The sequence below is a fragment of the Hippocampus zosterae genome, chromosome 5, assembly GCF_025434085.1.
Source record: "Hippocampus zosterae strain Florida chromosome 5, ASM2543408v3, whole genome shotgun sequence".
Classification (NCBI taxonomy): Eukaryota; Metazoa; Chordata; class Actinopteri; order Syngnathiformes; family Syngnathidae; genus Hippocampus; species Hippocampus zosterae.
This window is the reverse complement of record NC_067455.1, coordinates 3,085,524-3,106,371: the sequence shown is the minus strand read 5'-3', so window position 1 is coordinate 3,106,371 and position 20,848 is coordinate 3,085,524. Positions and strand designations below refer to the sequence as shown.

General features: G+C 47.4%; 1 protein-coding gene across 1 annotated transcript in view; it reads left to right on the top strand.

The window, feature by feature from the left end:
* erfl3 (Ets2 repressor factor like 3) overlaps positions 1-20,848 on the top strand; it is a 43,894-nt gene that overhangs the window by 12,162 nt on the left and 10,884 nt on the right. The window lies entirely within an intron of this gene.

The window sequence follows — 20,848 nt, the reverse complement described above, 5'->3', positions numbered from 1 at the left end:
GTTTATACAGAACAGAGATGCGTGTGTGTTTGTGTGTGTGAAAGGGGATAATCTGGATCCTCCCAAACCTCAAAAGTACAGCCTGAGGCCACTCAGACTGTGGACCTCCAGCTGGTACCAGGTCCACATGGCTCCTTAAATCTTTTTACCCGCCAGCCATCCTCCTCTTAAAAATGCCATTTTTGTTCTTTTCTTTCCAGGTGTGTGTTGGCGTGTGTGTGTGTATGTGTGTGTGTGCGCGCGCGCGTGTCCTAAGAGAAACTGAATAATGCATCAGATCATTGGAAAGGTATTTATAGGAAAGTAGAGGGATAAAAGTTTAATGAGCACACCGGCCATCAGCGGCGAGCATCACACACATCAACAGGCACACAAATGGATGCGCACCTGGTCGTGTAAAACCTCTCTGGAAGTTTGTACATAGCAGGGCTAAGTCGCTTTGCGCGTTCCATCGTGGAGTGCTGTTGCGGAATGGGATTAAAGTACAACGTCGACACGTGTGCTGATGGTGTGAAACAAGCACACATGACCTTTTATTGTACCGACAGCCTCCTTCCTGAGTTTACATTGACTTTTGTTACCTTTTAGAAAAGAATAGATTGAGTTCATGGCAGGCCCGGTGATCGAGTGGTTAGCGTGTCGACCTCAACGTGCAGTGCAGAGTTCGCGGAGTTCGATCCCGGGGCTGCGGCCTTCCTGAGTGGAATTTCCATGTTCTCCTCGTGCCCGCGTGGGTTTTCTCCGGGTACTCCGGTTTCCTCCCACATTCCAAAAACATGCATGGCAGGCTGACTGAACACTCTAAATTGTTCCGAGGTGTGAGTGTGAGCGCGGATGGTATGTTTGTCTCTGTGTGCCCTGCGATTGGCTGTCAACCGGTTGAGGGTGCCCCCCCCCCTCTGCCTACTGCCCGTTGACAGCTGGGAGAGGCTCCAGCGCCCCCCGCGACCCTTGTGAAGAGGATAAAGAGGATCAGAAAATGGATGGATGGGTAGATTGAGTTCATGTGTTGCCGGGGCAACCTGTTGCCACTATAAAAATCAATTACAGAATGCCTTTTCCTCTTCCATTTTGGCGTTCCCAGAGAGTCAAAAGAAGTTGTATGATACCAAAAAAAGAAAAATTGTTGATGAATCTGCATTCACCCATCTGTGATTGATGGACAGAAAACTGTTCTAGATTGAAAGCAAGTTTTAAAAATTCCGTCCGCGTCGTCCTCTGCGGACAGAATTTTGTGGGTATCCCCTGCCCGCTGTGTGCCAAAACAAATTTGGCCTGATAATCTGTCTGCTTACACCGTGCTTTAGGTTTTATTTCTTTTATTTTTATTTGTATTATGAGCAATGCGAGCAATGCCGACTTCATTTGGTGACTAGCCAAGCCCTCGCAAACGTGGTGTTGATCATACTCGGGACGCTTACTCGAGTTTTGTTTGAATTTGTAATTGTGTGCGTTTCCACTCACAGCATTTTCATGGGCGTGTGTGTGAGTGTGAGTGTGTGCTAGCCTTGCCCATCACAATGGTTTTATCCAAGTCCAGTTTTAGCATCAGATGTAGCCTTGTGAATTACATAACTACGTGGCAGTTGCACACGAGTGTACACACACACACGCACACAAAGTGATTTGGATGGGAGTTTATCATTTTCCGAAGAGATCAGAGAGTTTTGTGCACAGGCAAATCACAGGGTGTGAGAGAAGCAACTTGCAAGTGGCGGATCAAGGAATGAAGCAAGACTGGTGGAAAAACATACATTTTCACACACCGACACCCCCCCCCCCAAAAAAAAATAAATAAAACGCAAACAAAACAACCCCCCCTGAAAAAAAACATGGTATTTCAAATTTAGGCCTTTCAATATTACAATCTTTTTTCTTTGGAAGGGGGGAAAAATAGCATATTCTACAGTTATTTTTCCAAATCTTTCAGCCCTATTCGGAAGGACATTTCTGCATCAACTTCACGTTGTTAGTATTAACCAGCAACGCAGAAAAATCCTTTCTGCGCTTAAATGGAGATATGGTGGAGGCGTGCGGTCGACGAGGCAATGAAGGAGAGCATGATCGGGCATCTTTAGGAAACGACCGTTGATGCGTTTACGAGCACTCAATTAGTAAAATCCATCTGGGATGGTTACGAGCGTTGCTAATGAAGAAAAAGGAGCAATCGCCACGAGAGCGCGGCGACACCGTAATTGACAACGCAGGCAAACTGCAAGGAAAAGCTTTCTTTCATCACTTGACTGCTCGGTGGGAGTGATGAATTGCGCAACGCAGTTCATCTCAATAAGGACGCGTTTGTGTACACGTTGCCGTGGAAACAAGTACTAAGTGGCTCGCGTTGGCCTCTTCGGAGATGGGCTAAATGAGAAGAATGAAAGCGAAGGAGCCCTGGTGTACATTTAAGTGAGCCCCGCCAGGGTCTTGCAGGCTTTTATTGATTTATCCCGCCGCAACGCTCCGTGCGCCCGCCCGTCCGCGTAAGTGCTGTTTTCGTCTGGCCCGAAGATTCGCCAGGTTCTTCGGGCCCATTCTGCCTTGGGTTACTTGGGTGAGAAGGAGGAGGAGGACGCCTAAAGGATAGTGTGTGGGATTTTAGAAAATTGGGAAATTTGCTTTTTTGTCATTTTCAGTAAAGGGCTAGCGGTTAGCATGTGCGCCTCAGAGTTTTCGAAGTTCGGGATTATAATTTCTCCTGTGTGGGGGTTTGCCTGTTCTCTCCCCCCGTGCTTACTTGGGTTTTTACCGGGCACTCTGGCTTCATTGCACGTTCCCCAAATTTGCATGTGAGGTTCTTTCAAGACTGAAAATTGTCCAAAGCTTTGAATGCACGGGGCTGTATTTCGTGCCCAAGCCACCAATCCGGTCGGAATCGAATCCGTCCATCACACAGTCGATTGGAATCCGGATTCTCACAGTTCACGAAAACGACCAAATGACCTCCAACAGAAATTGAAAAATAATTTTCATTCATAAAATCAAAACTAAAATCCTTTTAAGCAACCAAAACTACCGGAAACTACACCTTCGGTTTATAAAAGTAACAGTAGTGATCACGAAAATGTCCTTTGTTTTCACCTTTGTGCGTGAATCGCATACACGAGCCTTTGGGGTTCATTTTAAGTAATTCTTTTGATATAGTTGTACGTCCGCACAGAGGAAGGAAGCTCAAACAATCATTTGAGAATTTGAGTTTACTTGACTTTATTGACCTAATTGCACAATACTTTGTGCCCCCCCTTCCCCAAGCCCTTTTTTTTAAACTTTACAACACGACAAGTACTTCATTCATTCATTCATCTTCCGAACCGCTTGATCCTCACTAGGGTCGCGTGGGGTGCTGGAGCCTATCCCAGCCATCTCCGGGCAGTAGGCGGGGGACACCCTGAATCGGTTGCCAGCCAATAGCAGGGCACACAGAAACGAACAACCATTTGCACTCACACTCACACCTAGGGACAATTTAGAGTGTTCAATCAGCCTGCCACGCATGTTTTTGGAATGTGGGAGGAAACCGGAGTACCCGGAGAAAACCCACGCAGGCCCGGGAGAACATGCAAACTCCACACAGGGAGGCCGGAGCTGGAATCGAACCCGGTACCTCTGCACTGTGAAGCCGACGTGCTAACCACTGGACTACCGGGCCGCCCTGAAATAAAAAGTAAAACTAATGAAAAAACTAAAGCTATTACAACCCTGGCTGGGACTTAATTTAACTCTTTTTTTGGAGTCCCCTTGTGTGTCAGGGGCCTGGGCCAGATTTGAGAGTTGAACTTCTGACACACCCACTTTGCGGGATGCCCCGTCGCCATGGAAAACCCCACTCGGTTTGTGTCAACGGCAAACGCCGATCGACTCCGGATGATCTTCTGCTGTTTGCCTGGAATGCAGTAGTTTGCCCGTTTGCGTCTATCACTAAAACCGGCCAATTAACAAATAGCGACGCTCGCGCTGCTTTTGTCCAGACAAATTAGGCTCGGAAGCTCGGAAGCATGCAAGCCTATACATGGCCTTTGAAAAGCTTCACACTTCAGAACAATCAGTGACATTATACAAGATCATTGATACATCTTAACGCGGTTTGCCGTAACCGCATTACGACAATTGGATGGCATTCATTTCCCGCATCTTGAAAGCGGCGTAACCAGTTTGGTGTGCGCACTGCGGTAAAGACTTGAGCGCGTGAAGATTTAAAATCGCTCTCACTTGAGCTCCTTGCCATCATTTGATGAGCTCCATACACACAAAAGCCAGTCACGGCGACGGCACACGTCGGTTGTTACGTCTCGCGCCGAGGTAACTGCTGCGCGTGTGCGTACGTACACGCCGGCCTCTTACATAACGGCATGCGGCCACTGACACAGGGTAGAAAGTTCATTTCTCACTCTCTGCTCTCCCTCGTTCTCCCGCTTTCTCTTTGCCAGTCAGTCTTTTATCTCCGTCAACTTCCTTCCTCGACTTCTTGCTTATCACACCCGCTGATTTGCTGTCGTTTTTTTTTTAATCGTGTGTGTGTGGACTTACAGGGACCATTTTGCAGTGTTTCCCTGCTGTATCGCGGGTCATCGTTGGCTCCCCAGCTCTATCGCAAATTTTCTAGGGATTGTTTTTGTGTGTGTGTGTGTGTGTGTGTGTGTGTGTGTGTGTGTGTGTCCATCCATCCATTTTCCGATCCTGTGTATGTCTGTAAGTGAAAGCTGCGCTACACTGGGAATGTGCAGTCGTGTGTGTGTGTGTGTGTTCAGTTAGGTGCATCATTTCGCAGAGGCCATTAGCGGGCATCGGTCATCTCGTCTCTCGGGTCCTTAAGAGCATCCCGACGAGGTACAGTAAAGGGACGGCCTCTGTCTCTCTCCCGTTGATGCCCACTTGCCTCCATTTGCTGTATTTTGCTCGCCGGTTACATCATCATCAGCCTTTCTCTTGTTTTCTCTCTCTGTCTCACTCGCTCCGTCAAGCTCTTGCATAACATCCAGCTTTATTTTCCTCCATTGGGCGATTCTAATCTTCCCCACGAGTCAGAGCGGAGCTGACTCGCCGCCGTTTATTGAATTAAGGGTGAGGCAAAAGGTTGATCTCGATACGAAAGCTAATGAATAATTAAAAGCATGGTCTGCTTTTCACTATATAGTGCTGGATGAGCAATGCTACATTTGTAATTATGTTTATTTTCCATTTTTTCCAAACCGCGTGATCCTCACTAGGGTCGCGGGGGGCGCTGGAGCCTATCCCAGCTGTCTTCGGGCAGTAAGCGGGGGACACCCTGAATCGGTTGCCAGCCAATCGCAGGGCAAACAGAGACGAACAACCATCTACGCTCGCATTCACACCTAGGGACAATTTAGAGTGTTCAACCAGCCTGCCATGCATATTTTTGGAATGTGGGAGGAAACCGGAGCACCCGGAGAAAACCCACGCAGGCCCGGGGAGAACATGCAAACTCCACACAGGGAGGCAGGGGCTGGAATTGAACCCGCTACCTCTGCACTGTGAAGTCGACGTGCTAACTACTGGACTACCGAGCCGCCCACTATGTTTATTTTATTATTATTATTATTATTACTATTATTTGAAGTTAGATCATTTCCCACGGTACCCCGACTGATCTCTCATGGGCACACTGGTTGGGAATCACTGGTCTGGAAAAATGGATGGGATGTTGCTGGACTCTTTAGTACCTCCCAAAGAGGGAAATTAACATTCGATTATTGTAAATATAATTCTTCATTGGATGTGAAGAATGTGACACGCCAGTGTTGTTATTTATTTATTTATTTATTTTAATGGAAGGTTTATATAATGATTCCAGTGCCGAAGGGCCATGGGATTTGGGGCAATTTTTTTTTTAACAGCATTGAAATCCCACGAAGTTTTCTTCACAGTCTAACACAGTACCCGTGACTGAAGGAAAGGGCTAGCTTGGTATCACGTTTGTGGCCTTGGCAGGCTTGAGTGAAGCTTCTCTGCCAGGCCTGGCAGTTTATACCACCTCTCTTGACCGTGTGTGCCCTACTAGAATAGAATAGAACGCAACAAACTAAGAACCAAGAACCGTGACAAAATGTGCACCAAACACGCCTGAACGTGACGACATTTTAATGGAAAGGTTGGAGAAAAACATATGCTTCCCGTTCCACTCAGGACCGCCTCAAACTTTTGTCACATCCTTTCACGTGACGGCAGACTCTGGTTTCGAAGTCGTGGCAAATCTTTGACAATTTTAAATATCTGTCCGGGCATCAACGGCGATCACTTTTTGTCCATGGTGACCTGAAATGTGATTGCCGTGGCTACCGGGAACAAGATGTGTCATTAAATGGCACACCGGTCGAGTGAATCAACAGCCCGGTAGTCCAAGCCACGCTTACGCACTCCGATAAACTGCGTTCGCAAGCTTCGATGTGCGCTACAAACACTGACGCGTTCATTCATGCCTCGGATTTTCTCTCAAAGATTTCTAACACAGACGCACGCGGAAGCACAAAAGATTGTTGTGGCTGGCACGCTGGATGGCTGGCGGCGATGTCTGTGCGAGGTGAGCGTTGCGTAAGGCTGCTCAACAATACTTAAGCGCGGCCTCGAAAGCTGATTAACAAGTCGGCTGGGCAGCGCGGACGAAGAGGCAGCGGCGTTGGGGTGGGGGTGGGGGGGGTGATTTGCTTGCACACGAAGGGAACGCGGTGACAGGCGGCGACGTTGAGTGCTTACGACAGGATCAACACGGGCGCGTAAACACGCCGCGCTTTGCCCTTTGTGGCTCGCCCGCCTTGGCGCACTGTTAGCCAAGCTAACTGGAGGTGCCACACTAATAATAATAATAATACATTTAAAATTTTAAATTTTAAGCGCCTTTCAAGGGTTCTAAAGCCGCGGCTATCGGTGCTAACTGTTAGCATGTTGATGGTGTTTTGCATTGTTTGTTTGAATTAAGTGAATTTGACAGCAATGATGCTAAGTGTTAGCCGATGAATGTTATTTTGAATCATACGAGAATGCTAAGCTAGCTGGGGCCGTGTTAAAAGAGGAAGTCAAATGAAAACGTCAAGGGCACTTTGACGTTAATCTTAGCTCTTATACAGCATGTGCGCCGTCCTCAAAATGAAGATTATGTTTGCATGACTGTCGCCCCCCCACCCGTGTGTGTTGCACAACGGTCATGTCAACTCGGATGGGACGCCGTCATTACCGATGGATTAATTGTCCGTTGGCTGCTTCTTTATACAAGCCAACGTGCTGCTAATTTGGTCTCTTTTTTCCAGGTGACCTTTACCCGCTTCGCTCCTTTCACTGCTCGCCCCCCCCCCCCCTTGCAGCACATGCTCACATGAAACCCTCACACACATACACCTTTTCTAACAGATGTGGCCGAAGCTTTCTCGCGCCTCCCAAATTAGCTGCAATAAAAGAATGGCAGGAAAGTGCACAAAGGGAAGGAAGCACAAACAGAACTGATGGGATAGAGGCTCTAGAAACGGAGGAAGGAACAGGTTGATGGGACTCGTTGAAATGTCTCGTGTATTTTTGGTGCTGTTGACACATGCTGCTGACGCACAGGAAGTGCCGAGGGCGCACAGACGCTACTGGGCATTTATGACGTATTGTTTGTCAGGCTGTGTTGAAATCGTCAATGCGCCATGATGGCCTTTTAACGTAGAATCAATTTAGCTCGCGTATGAACTGAAAAGGATTTTAGAGTAGGGATGAGTCTTGCCCATGATCAATTTGACTGTGGAAATTCACAACAGACATCTTAATATAGTGCTACCTCTAATTACGAAATTAATTTGGTTCTGGAAGACATTTTACAAGTAGAGATGCTTTTTCCAAGTAAATGCCCTAATCTGTTCCGAGCCCCCCCCAAAAATTCAGACATAAATGTTTGCTCAAGTCCAAAAATGCATCAAAATATGTAACAAAAACATGGAGTCCATGTTCTCTCCCAAAAGTGGTTTATTTTCCTGCGTTTTGTCAAGAACTGATCCAAGGACATTTGCTTTTGTCGGCTTTTAACAATCTTTCGAAAAATGTCCAAGGCAAAAATCAGCATAGTGAGCGATCGCTCGGCTGGTAAACACTTTTTCTGGGCAATTCACATTTACGTAAAACTATCGCGAACGCCTCATGGCCCGAGGGGCGAATGACGAGGACACAGAACTATCTGGCGATTTATCTCCACACATTCGGTAGAGGTCCCTCATAGCCAATGGGATGCCAGGATGATGCTCGGCAGTAGCCAATGGCAGAGCAGCTATAAGTATGTTGCGTTCATGAAACTCGGACCTGAGAGTAGCAGGCCATACTTTATTTTTACCTTTTGTATCTTGACATTTCTTTCGTAAAAAGAGACAATATTTTCCCGTTGAGCAGTTTCATAACTTTTTTGTATGAAGAGACATCCGTACGTATTGGGGTTACCAAAGTAATGAATTCCGTCTTTCGAGGAGACGCAAAATGTTTTATTTTTTTTCACCACTTAAATAGGCAAAGATACATTTGCAAATACTGAATCATAATTTTTGGACGAAGTGACATTAGATAATTTCTCGGGGCGCCCCCGCCCCCAATTTTTTCCAGCACAATGCCTGCGACGCGCTGCCACACGACGGCTGACCTGGTCTGCTTAGCGCTCGTAAAGTCATATCAAGGTTGTCATATATCAAATCATTATTATAATTTTTTTAAAGTATAGACAGTATTAGCCCCCATCCCTAAATTGCACGAGTTTATCCTGCAATATTAGAGTCACCCTGACATTTTATCCTCTCCTAATTTTTGGTGAGTAGCGTATTTGGTATCCAAAAGATAGTTGTTATCTATCATTCATTACAGCATTGAAAAAAAAAAATTGGCTGTTTGCGCTCAGTTTTCTATGGTAAACAGCCATGTGGCCCGTTTTTTTTTTTTTCACCGTGGTCGTGATGTGAAGCCGCCGAGAGAAAAGTCATTTTTGTAATTGTGCTTCCATTAGCACCTTTATTGCCACACGCCCGCCAACGCCTCCTCTTCCCCCAAGCGGCTGGAAGGTGTGAAGGACAACAGTGCTGGTTGGCAAAGCTGTCTGTGTCCCCTGTCCTCTCCGCACCCGGGGGCCTATTTTTTACTTCGACATCTTTCATCCTTGATGACGGACAACGACAACTCGTGTCGCTTCCACCTTGATTTCCTCGTTGTGTAGAGTAGTTGTTTTTGTCACGTGACTGTTTGCGCAGCTTGCTCTGAATATCTTGCGAGTGTCAAAGCATTACCGGGAACGGCGCGGCGGGGAGAAAAACACCGTTCCCCCCAGGGCCGGCCAACTATTCTGCTCACAACAGCGCGCAGCGCTCATAACAAGAAGCACACGCAAAAAAAGTATGTAAATCCGTCCTGCAGCTGACAGGGAAGTCTTGATCTCATTTTTTTGCAACGTGAAACAAAACCGTTCAAAATGTTGACTATGCGGCAGTCCACCGTATTCCAAATCAGGCGAATGGGGACATTTTGGCGCTGTAAGTCGCGGCAATGGTTCAAGGTGAGCTGAGACAGTGACTCACCTGTTGAACCGGCAGCGTTTTTTTTTTTTTTTTTGGCGTGACAGCTGGAACAAATATGAGTGACAGTGACTCAGAATGAAAAGAACGAGAAAAACGAGTCAGCGGCGAGCAACGCTGACAAACAAATATCTACGTATGATTTGTACGACGCGTGCATGCGTCAGTGCTGACTCAGTACGCGAATGCGTTTGAAAATTTCGCTCTTGACGACCCCCCCCCCCCCCCCCCCCCCCCCCGCGTTTGCCCGGTCTCCGCTTCGTCTTCTCGACTGACGCGGTCTGGTCTCCTAGCAACCAGACACTAAAGTCCTTGAAAATAACCCCGCCCCTTGCCAAAGAAATGCATTGAACAACAATAAGAAAATAAACGATAAAGACTTAGACCACTCCTCGTGGGTATTTTGAAGAGAGCGGGATTTCACAAAGCGACGCGCGGCAGGCAGGCGGAGAGCGGAATGGGAACGGCAACAGGTAGTTGTCAGGAGACGGAGTTCTGCGCTCCCCACGTGTGGTGTGGGTGTGCGTTGACTCTCCTCGATATGATGGCGCTGCTCAAGGCAAACGAGTCTGAAGCGAGCGAGCGAGCGAGCGGTCTCCGAATGGAGACTCGCTCCTGTCGTCTGTCAGGACCCTCGCTCTCTTCTATCACCTGTCAGGACTTTTCCCCCCCCCCCACCTTTTCTTTTCCTCCCAATCTGATGTTACGAAATGTGCATTTTGATTTAACAAAACAACTGAGTCATGGATGCACACGGCTGTCTCTCTGCAGAAGATGACACTGCATGATGGCAGGCAAAAGGCTGGTAGACTTTTGAAGGACATTTTGGAATTCACAAAAAATAAAAATAAAAATGAAAAAAAATCGAGCGCACGATTGGAAAGAACAAATTGTAGGGCCCAGCCGATGTGGATTTCTTGCAGTTACGACGTTGAGAAGAATACATTCTGATAACTGATGCAATGGCCGATCCATAATAATTTTTTTATTATTATTTTTAATAATTTTTGGTCCTTTAACATTTATAATAAAAAATATAAATTACTTGGAGAAGATTTGACTGTTTTGCAATCGTTGGTCCTTTTTTGTTCAACTTTACAACAGAGGAAGAAAAATGGGCAAATTAGATTTATTTTGTGTTTTTTGGTGGTGGCACTGCCTTTGTCTAATGTTGTATCGTCTTCAAACATTTGGCCCAAACCCGGCAGGTTTCGAAAGCGCTAATATCAACCGATGAAATTGTCTGGCCGATTAATCTGTCGGGGCGTAGTAAATACAATAAAAGCTTTTTCAGCAGACATTACAATGGCGCCATACAAATTAAATTTGTTCCATGATCACGCTCGCTTTTAATAAAACAATTACATCTCAAATCATTTTTTCCCTTTTCTTGAATGGAAAATCCACGAATCTGCTCCATCCTCCCCCCTCCCCCAAATCAGCAAAAAATTCTGAATTTTAACGAGGGCAGAAAAAGTCCTCCTTAATCTTGGCATGTCATGACAATGAAAAAAATCTGGTTTCTGGACTTGGTGATTGCATTCTGATTTAATTGAATGTGACAACACTCATCGGCAGGCAGGAAACAGATCTGTTGCTGGAATGCAGAATCAGCGGCGAGCTTCCCGTCCATCTGGAGTGGCGCATTTCGGGAAGCCTTACAGCCTTTTCCCTAAGTGATACCGCAAGCTTTAGTTAACCTTTCTCACCGAACTCAAAGTCGGTGGCAAAGTCACCACTGAGGCCATCGTCACAGTAATGGAGGGAAACTATACAAATATATGTTCATGCACAGTTAAACTGTACAGCTAATTTTTCCAAGTAAAGTTGGATAATGTTACTCTTATGATCGGTAAGCCCGGTGATCCGGTGGTTAGTGCGTTGATCTCACAGTGAAGCGGTCATAGGTGCGATCCCGGCCTTCAAAATAAAGTGGATCGAAAATGAATGAATGATCGGAAAGCTATCGTGTGCCTTGATTTACTGGCTAATCACCATTTCTGTGTGTGATTTTTATCATGTATAAAATGTATCGCCATTTAAAATACCAACGGACAGTTAGGACGGCAGAAAAAATCGTTGGCACCGGCCTACCCACTCTTGAGGACTTGCACACTGCAAGAATCTAAGACAAGGGCACGGAAAATCCTCCTGGATCCCCCGCACCCTGCTCACCACCTTTTTCAGCCACTCCCCTCAGGCAGACGCTACAGATCCATGCGCACCAAATCCAGTAGACACTTAAACAGCTTCTTCCCTCTAGCCATTAACTCCTTAAACAGTCACTGACGTAGTCACTCTTCTTGCACCACAAAATGGTACTTCAAAACTACTGGTATACTCTAAAATGGTTCAATGAGTTTGTTGTTTACGATGATACTAGTGCAGCGTGTTATACCGGAGACGAATACCTTGTGTCTTCTACATACTTGGCCAATAAAGATGATTCTGATTCTGATTCTGAATATAAATCCAGTGATGGCTCCCCCCATTTGGGGGGCAGGATATCATGTCCGTCGTCTTTTACATCAGCACAATTTTAATATCTGCTGCTGTTCCACCAGTTTTCTCCACAGCTCGTGTGACGAGTCCAAATAGATCAAAGGCATCAAATGATGGCAACGCGCGGTGCTCGGCGGCGTCCTTACGTGCTCTCCTCCGCACAGAAATGAGCACTCGGGCAAATGTGACTAGCGGCGGCGAGTGTAGGCAGTGTGTTGTTGAACCAGAGGTGAAGTGTCAACCGGCAGCTCTCAAACTGCTGGCTGGAGAAGTGCATTAACACCCGTGCGCCAGCCCGCTTGAACGACTGAAGGGGGGTGGGGGGGGGGGGGGGGAAGAGAATACAGGCGCCTGTGGCTTGTAACGTGCTCCTGTTAGGCCTTAAGAGCTTCCGCCCCCCCCCCAAACATAAGGGAAGGAAATTAGCACCCTGGCATCAAAAGAGCACCATTTTTTAAATCATGGGTAAGACTCTCTTGAAATTGCTTAATTATTTTTAATTTTTTTACGTGATTTTTGAAGAATTTTCAAAACTCATTCCATTTCATAGGCGTTTTCATCATGGGCAAAAATTGGCTTCAAAGCCCCTCACGGAATGTTTGAAAATTCCTCTCCCCAAGACTATTTCCTTATCTGACTGAATGGCGAAGGTCGGTGAGATACAACACCCTGTAGATGCACAAAATTAGGTGGGCTTGTCTGTCGAGACTTGACCCCCCAAAAATGTCTTAAGAACCTACTGTATCCCCAAAATGATTCCAAATTATCTGCTTTTTTGGGGGGTTTGAAGCGTCCCTTTTGGGCCCAATGTGACCATTTTTTCCATATCTTCATCAACACATTTGTTGTCACTTGCAAACTTGTAAAATTGCAAATTTTTGAAAGGCACGTCGGCGGGACTTTGAATGCAAAATTTGACAACGGTGTCCCAGCATGATGAAGTGCTGAATCTCTGTGGCTGTCAATCACACCCCATGTGTGACTCTACATCTGACTGAAGGACTGGATGCTGCAATATGTTCCAATATGACGTGAATGTCCGTTCAATTGTCTTTGAAATGAACATCGAATACATGAGCAAAAGTTAAATTGCCTTTCTAATGATGCAGGTTTGAAAAATTGACTCTAAAATGTAACCCTGGTGCCCAGAGAACAAGAAAGACCTCTTGAGCCGATGACACAATATTGTTCTGTTCTTCTGAACACACTCGGGGGAGCACATTGGCACACATTCCCAGCAGGCTTGTTTAGAAGTGTGATTATGCACCTTAAAAAAAAAAAAAAAAAAAAGTAGTCGTCCGAGGCACCTGAGTGCCGCCTCAGGTGCAACGCCACGGGGGCCTTTGCGTGTGTTTGCTCGCATGTTTTTTCTCTTCTGTCCGCTTGAGCTCTTTTTAGTTGTCTCATTCCCGTGTGAAAAACGCTGGCCTCTGTGTGTACTGTATCTGTGTGTCTGTGTGTGTGTGTGTCTTTTCTTAGAGCTCCTAAGGGACGGAACGCCCGCCGTGTGTACGTGTGCGAGTGTGTACATGTCGCTAGTGTGCGGGGTGTGTGTTTAGTCTTCCCAGGAGGTCGCAGACATCTGCGTCGGTCGCCCGTTATGCTCTCACCGGTGAGTTCAGGCATCAAAACAGGTGTTAAAATATTCATAGACTTCGACGTCAACCGTTGCGTTGTGTCCCTCATTAAGCGCATACTTATGTCCTTTTTAGATATGAAGATATGCTGATTTTTCTTCACAGAGGAGGAAAAGATAAGTCACGTTTTAGGCTTGTTGCAGTGTGTGTCCTACTCAAGATGACCAACAAGTCCTGATTTCGAAGCTGATTCCGGATGAAAGAAAAAAAAAATCACTCTTCACCCACCTCATACGAAATGCACGATAGTCTTGTCGACGTTTGGTGACTTTGGTCACAAAAGAGATAAAATGCTCAAATTAAGGGATGGATAACTATTGGTATGTGTACGAGGGCCGACAGATATGGATTTTTATTTTATTTTTTAGGTTGATGCCAATTTCAATATTGAACGGATTAAAATTCTGATAACCTATTCAGGGCGGCCCGGTGGTCTAGTGGTTCATGTGTGGACCTCACAGTACCGAGTTCGCTTCCTTTGCAGAGTTTGGATGTTCTCCCCGTGCCTGCGTGGGTTTTCTCCGGGTACTCCCTCACTGTATATCCGGGGGGAGGCCGCGACTGCGATGCGTGCATTACATTATGTAATAAAAATACATCGACCGGGCGGCCCGGTAGTCCAGTGGTTAGCACGTCGGCTTCACAGTGCGGAGGTACCGGGTTCGATTCCAGCTCCGGCCTCCCTGTGTGGAGTTTGCATGTTCTCCCCGGGCCTGCGTGGGTTTTCTCCGGGTATTCCGGTTTCCTCCCACCTTCCAAAAACATGCGTGGCAAGCCGATTGAACACTCAAAATTGTCCCTCGGTCTGAGTGTGAGTGCGAATGGTTGTTCGTCTCTGTGTGCCCTGCGATTGACTGGGAAACAGGTTCAGGGTGTCCCCACTGCCCGAAGACGGCTGGGATAGGCTCCACCACCACCGCTTGCTTTCAAAGTGAACGTGGCACACTTTTTAAACAAGCGTCTCAACAAAACGGCTACTTGAGTCGGACACAAGGGCTGTGTGTCCGGGAAGAGGCGATCCTTTTTTTGGCTTCTTTTTCTCTGCCCTTTAATTCCCGTTGGCTGCAAGTGTCGCTGTCCAGCGAGCGACCACATCTTACATCATGCCCTCCTCCATCTTCCGTCCTTCTCCTCCCTTCTGTCCATCCCTTACTGTGTTCTCTCTTTTGCTCATCCTCCTTTGAACAATAACGCTACTGTGTATGTGTGTGTGAGTGTGAGAGCAAGAAGTTATTTTTGGCCCTCCCAAGGCCACAAAGACCTCTCTTCTCTAGCCCGCTCTCTCTTCTGTGGCTATACGGCCGCCAGTAAAAGCCTATAGACGACCTCTAGGAATGGCTGAGCAGCCTTCTCGGCTTCCATGTTTCTACTGCGCCATGTTTGTTTAAGCGTACCTACTTTTCTTTTTCTGAATTATTCAAAAGAAAACATCCTATCCTGTATATCACTCCGATACAACTCGTTTTCCAGAATGTCAAGGAGCCCTACAGAAACTAAGTCAAGTGGGGGAGGCGGGCAAATCTGTCCTAGCGCACGCAGAAGACGGTGCGTGCGTCAGGTTAAAACCTTTCTGTATATGTAAAATAAATCTTCGAGTCTGAATGTGTACTCTGCCACGTTTAAGGGCTACCTTAACCGGCATTATAAATACTATCCGTTCATCCATTCATCCATTTCCTGATCCACTTTATCCTCACAAGTGTCACGCGGCTTGCTGGAGCTTATCCCAGCAGTCTTCGGGCAGTAAGCGGGGGACACCCTGAACCGGTTGCCAGCCAATCGCAGGGCACACAGAGACGAACAACCATCCACACTCACACCTAAGGACAAATTAGACAATTTAGAGTGTTCAATCAGCCTGCCACGCGTGTTTTTGGAATGTGGGAGGAAACAGGAGTACCCGCAGAAAACCCACGCAGGAAGGCCGCAGCTGAAATCGAACCTCTGCACTGCGAGTTTGACGCGCTAACCACTCAACCACCAGGCCGCCTCTTTTACAACAAACGAAGCGAAAATACAATACTTTTGAGAGACCAAGAAGTTTTAATCAGCCATTTTGATTTCAGGTCAAAATATTCGCTAGTTGCTCCCTGGCGTGTTTTATAAGCACTTTGGAAAGTCTTGTGACGGAACGGTGCGATGTACATAAAGCCTCCTGGCAGGTAACCCAAAGAAAAAAAAAGGGGGGGGGTGGGGAGCTGCCCAGTACGCCGATTCAAAAGTGCAGTACCAAGAGTACATGGGCCAAAATGCTGCCGGGAAAACAGGGAGAGTGAAAGAGAGAGGCAGCCAGACAGTCCAAGTGGGAAAGGACGTGAGAATCTCCCAAGCAAATCCACTGACAGGTCTGTGACAAAATCACGGCAGTGTTGCACAACGGCAGGTTAACTCTGGCGCATGAAGAAGCGTCAGGTCACTATGGGTTCAGGGAGTCGGTCAAAAAAAGCATTCAAAGGCGCCGGCAGAGACGGGAGTAGCCTTTAGCATCCATGTTCATTCAAACAAGTCAATACATTCTCGGATGAGCAGGAAAAAAAAAGCTCCGGGGGCCAAGGGAGGAAACTGGAGAAGGAAGAAATGACGGCACAATATAATGGCGCCGCCGGACGCAAGAAGCAAAAGGCAGGCCGCGCTCGCCTCGTGGTGAGGTCATCGGTGCCCTTCCGCATGCACCCCTGAGCGGCCCGACTCGTCCCACCGAGTGCATTCAAAACACAGGCGCTACTTTTACCAGGTTACAAGTACCTTTTGGTATAAATCATACTTGCCAGAGAATTTTTGACCCAATATCCATGTTCCTTTATCCTTCAGTACCCCACCTACTGCCCCAAGACAGCTGGGGTAGGCACGTGCGCCACCCTCGAGAGGAGAAGCGGATTTGAAAATGGGTGGAGAGAGAATGGAAGATGGAAAATGTGTGGGTTGACTCCTCCATTAATAGTTGAACCGACCATATAATACATATTGCGTTTTCTCAACAGTAGTATTTAAAATGGCGGCCCGGTGAGCCAGTGGTTAGCGCGTCGACCTCACAGTGCAGAGGTCGTGGGTTTGATGCCTGTGTGGGTTTTCTCTGGGTACTGCGGTTTCCACCCACATTCCAAAAACATGCATTTAGACAATATTCTAAATTGTTCCGAGGTGTGAATGGGTCTACTCATTATGGAAATGCCTCCCAAGAAACTGACGCTTCACTGATTGCGTCGAAGTAGTAGCGTCTGACTTGGACAGGAGTTGCGGGTTCAGTTCCCATTGAGTAGATGGCATGTTGCCTTTTCGAGAGACGGTATTAACCCGCGACCAGTACAGGGCGGAGTCCGCTTCTCGCCCGAAGTCCGCCGGGATCAACTCCGACTCGCCCGTGACCCAGAGCATCAGAACCCGTATCGAAACTTGACGGAGGACTGCAAGCGGAACTGGCTTCGAGGCGGAATTTTCTGAAGATTTTGAGGGACTTTTGATCAAACTCTGACCTTGCAGAGCATTTATTCTCGAGTTTTGTTGTTTTATGGAGAGTCAAGTTTCCCCGCTATGCTGCGCCACCCACGCATCTTAAAAACGGCATTTAAAAAAAAAAAATCCTAGTTTGGTTGCATTCAGCAAGTATTTTGTTTTTAAAGGATACTTGGAAATTGACAGAATGACTAGATGGCGGCCATTTTGAATCAAAATGGCTGAAGTCGAGTCTCTTTTTGGTCATGCCTTTTTGAGACTTTTTGCCAGTTTACTGAAGGTCGTCAGTCCTATCAAATTGCACGTTTTGTCACTGTTCGAAACAAGCGTCGGCGGCTAACCTTTCAGAATAATTCTGGGGGGCATTACTGGCGACGATTTATTCACCGCCGAGCAGACTTTCTTTCAATTCGGCACGACAACAAAACATTTTGTTGTCTTGCTTGGCTTCTTTTTACATGCGCGAGACAAGTCAAAGCACCGCGCCTTTGCCCATGAATTTGAGACTGTGTGTGATCATCCGTTATTTTTTTTTTTTACTCTTTTCTTTTTTTTTTTTTACACAAGCATTGAAGACGATTGGGGTGGGGTGCGGTGCGTCAACAGCAGCAAGCGAACGGGACACAAATGACCGCATGTAATGTGAGCCACTGAGCGTTTTGTGATCTCTTTGACTTTGGAGTGGACCACACAGCGGTCACCACGGAAGGAGGATCATGTTTGAACTTCTTTTTTGTTCTCCTTCTCACTAAATCGGCTTGACCACACTTTTAGTCACATTTCATCCTTTTTTGTGTGTGTGTGTGTTTTTTTTAAACAAATCTTTACATATGGGTGAAGAGCAGCGGAAGATGAGGTGAGCGATAGTGACCTAACCCCCCCCCCCCCCCCCCCGCCCTCAAAATCGTCTTCGCTTTGACCTCTCCTTTCCCTCTTTCAGGCTCTTTTCCTCCCGCATCAGTCCCACGGGGGGGGATACCGGATAGCCATTACGGCATACGCGCGCACAATCTGCATCAATAATGTAGAAGCTTGTGTGGAGCCCTGACGAAAGGGGGGGGGGGGCGTCTAATCTCTGCCCTGGGACAGCAGAGAGAGTGCAACAGCATCGCGAGGGGCAGGTGGTAGAAAGGGATGCAAAAAAAAGGGGGGGGGGTGAGGAGCAGCGAGGGAGATTGGGAGTGTGGGGCGGGGGGGGGCGGCCAATAAAAGGGAAGACGAGATGGGGCGAGCGGCACGACGGGCTGAGAATGGAGAAATGAAAAGTAGCGGGACAGGCTATGGTGGATCGGGGGGGTGGGGGGTACATTAGGGGAAAGGAGTGTGACGAGAGCGGGACAATGGCCAGAGTGGGAGAAGGGGAGGGTGGAGGAGAGGTGGTGTGGGGGGGGGGGATTAAGGGAACGATGAGATCATAGCTCGTCCGCTAGTCTGTTGTCATCCCGGTCAGATTGCTAAACCCCCTCCCGTCCACCAACACCCCCGCGACGCCCACCACCCAAATCCTTGTCCTTTTCCGGAGTTCGGATGGCTCTTTTCCTCACTGTGAGCTCCTCTTCCACACTGTGGGGGGGGAGCAAGAAAAAACAAACTTGGGGGAGAAAAACAAAAAAAAGCACGATGAATCCAAATCCAGTTTTTCTCATCTTCTGCAACTGAGGATGCAACTTTCCCGCACGCTCCGTTGTATGCACGTGGGCTTGCTATCCTGGGCCGATTGACCCCCCCCCCCCCCCCCCTACCATATTCTTCTACAAACCAACTCGTTGCGTCCCATTCTTAACCTCCGTTACACCATACCACGACACCGGCCTTTGACCTTTGACCCGCATCGTCGTCCTCCCCGCAGGCCGCGCGATTCTCCAACGCTATTAAAATCCCGTCTGGAATTTTTTTGAGATGGGAAAAAAGGCGTAGGCACCGCGCGCGTCGCTCGAGTGTTATTTTGATGGCGCGAATCGTGCCGTAGAATCCTGAGTAGGCGGTAGCAGCAGCGAGCGAGCGAGCGAGTGAGTGAGTCACGGTCCGCGCTTCACAATCGCAACACCGTGCGGCCTTGCTGTCAACAACGTGAAGCAAAGGAGAGCTTGAAAGTGCGTCGCGTTACGTAACAGCCCCAAAAAGAAAAATGAGCGTGCCGATTCATAAACGGCGCGGCAGATGCGCCACCAACACGATTGTGTTACGCAAGCCGCCAAATGGTTCCGGGCAGGTTAGCGGCGCGCAGATTATCAGAGCCATCTATCTCGCCTGGGGCCGTCATCCGCTAAATCCATTGACATCCGTAAGCCGATGATTTGGAGCCGTTTGTCTCACAGTTTCCAGCCCTCATTTCCTGCGTGGCTCCTACTTGTACCGCGGCGAGGCAAACATATGCGCGTCGTTTCCACACCCGCATTCTCACCGCCCGTCTCTGGTTTCATCGGAGCGGCAGGTGTATTGAGATGAGAGACGGCGCGGGTTTGTTTTTCCTCCGGCCGTAGGAAAGAGTGAGTGCGCCGGCAGGAAAGAGGCGGAGGCGGGGAGCGGGGGGTGGGGGGGGGGGGCGCGAGCGTCCTCGCATTGGCCGCTAACGCAACTTTGAGTCGTTTCAGTGTGTGACTGCAGTCGAAGCCATCGTGCTGCTGTCCCTGCTTGCATTTCTTTCGTTCTTTTTCCTTATCTACTCTTTCAGCTTTTTCAGGTTTTCATTCTTTTTTTGAAGCTAAAGGATGCGAATGATCTTTGTACCAGGCAGTTTACAGTTTTTTGTTTTTTTTTTTAAATTGCGGGCAAATCAAAACAGTGTCCAGCAGATGAGCTTAGCTGGGCTGAGCTCCCCCCCCCGTGACCAAGTTGAAGTGTCCTTGCGCAAAATACACCAATTGCCTTTTTTCCTACAGCTTCTTATTTTCAATCATTAAAAAATAAAAGAAAATCAGTCTATCAATAGCAGCCAATATAAAATATGACGTCAATCCCAATATACTTTTCAGACCATTTTTTTAACTCCGGTTAGTGGGCGTTGAAATCATAAACGCTCTAAATTTTAAGTCTGGTCAAAAATATGCCTTGGTTTGGCTGTTTATGTTCCAAAAATAGTTGTTGAATTAAAAAAAAAAATCAGCCGGCAGGCTTGGAGCTTCACATACGTGGTTTGAATAGGACAACATCCGTCATTGAAGAGTGACTAGAAAATGCAGACGTGGTTTGGAACCAAGCTCAAAGTGTGAAGCAAAATTAAATGAGGTTAAACCAACAAGTCTCACGGGGGTCGGGGGGGAAATTATGCCTTGGAAGCCACAATTCACACCAAAAGCCAGGAAGTGACCAGCAACAGAAAATCTGCTCCACGGAGGAACACAATGACGAGAGCGTGTACTTGACTCGACCGACAGAACTGGTGAACGATCATATCGGACAAACGAAGTCGAGCTTGTCATTTTCCTATTTCTATATCTCACCACCCAAATGTCATACGAGTTAATTATTCTGAGCTCAACGTGATGTCAATGCCGATATCGCGCGTGACTTTCGTTCGCGTCGAGTGTGAATGAGACTCTTGTTTTCTTCTTCTTGTTTCTTGGAAAGCCGGATTGGCTGTTTTCATGCAGTTTCCCTTTTGACTCGCGAAACTGACTCGCAAAGCCGCCGGCCGGCCTTGCCGGGGTCGAATCAAAACTTGTTTTGTGACCCAACCATCGCACTACATCTCAAACTTTTTCTCAACTCAACGTGACAAAAGCA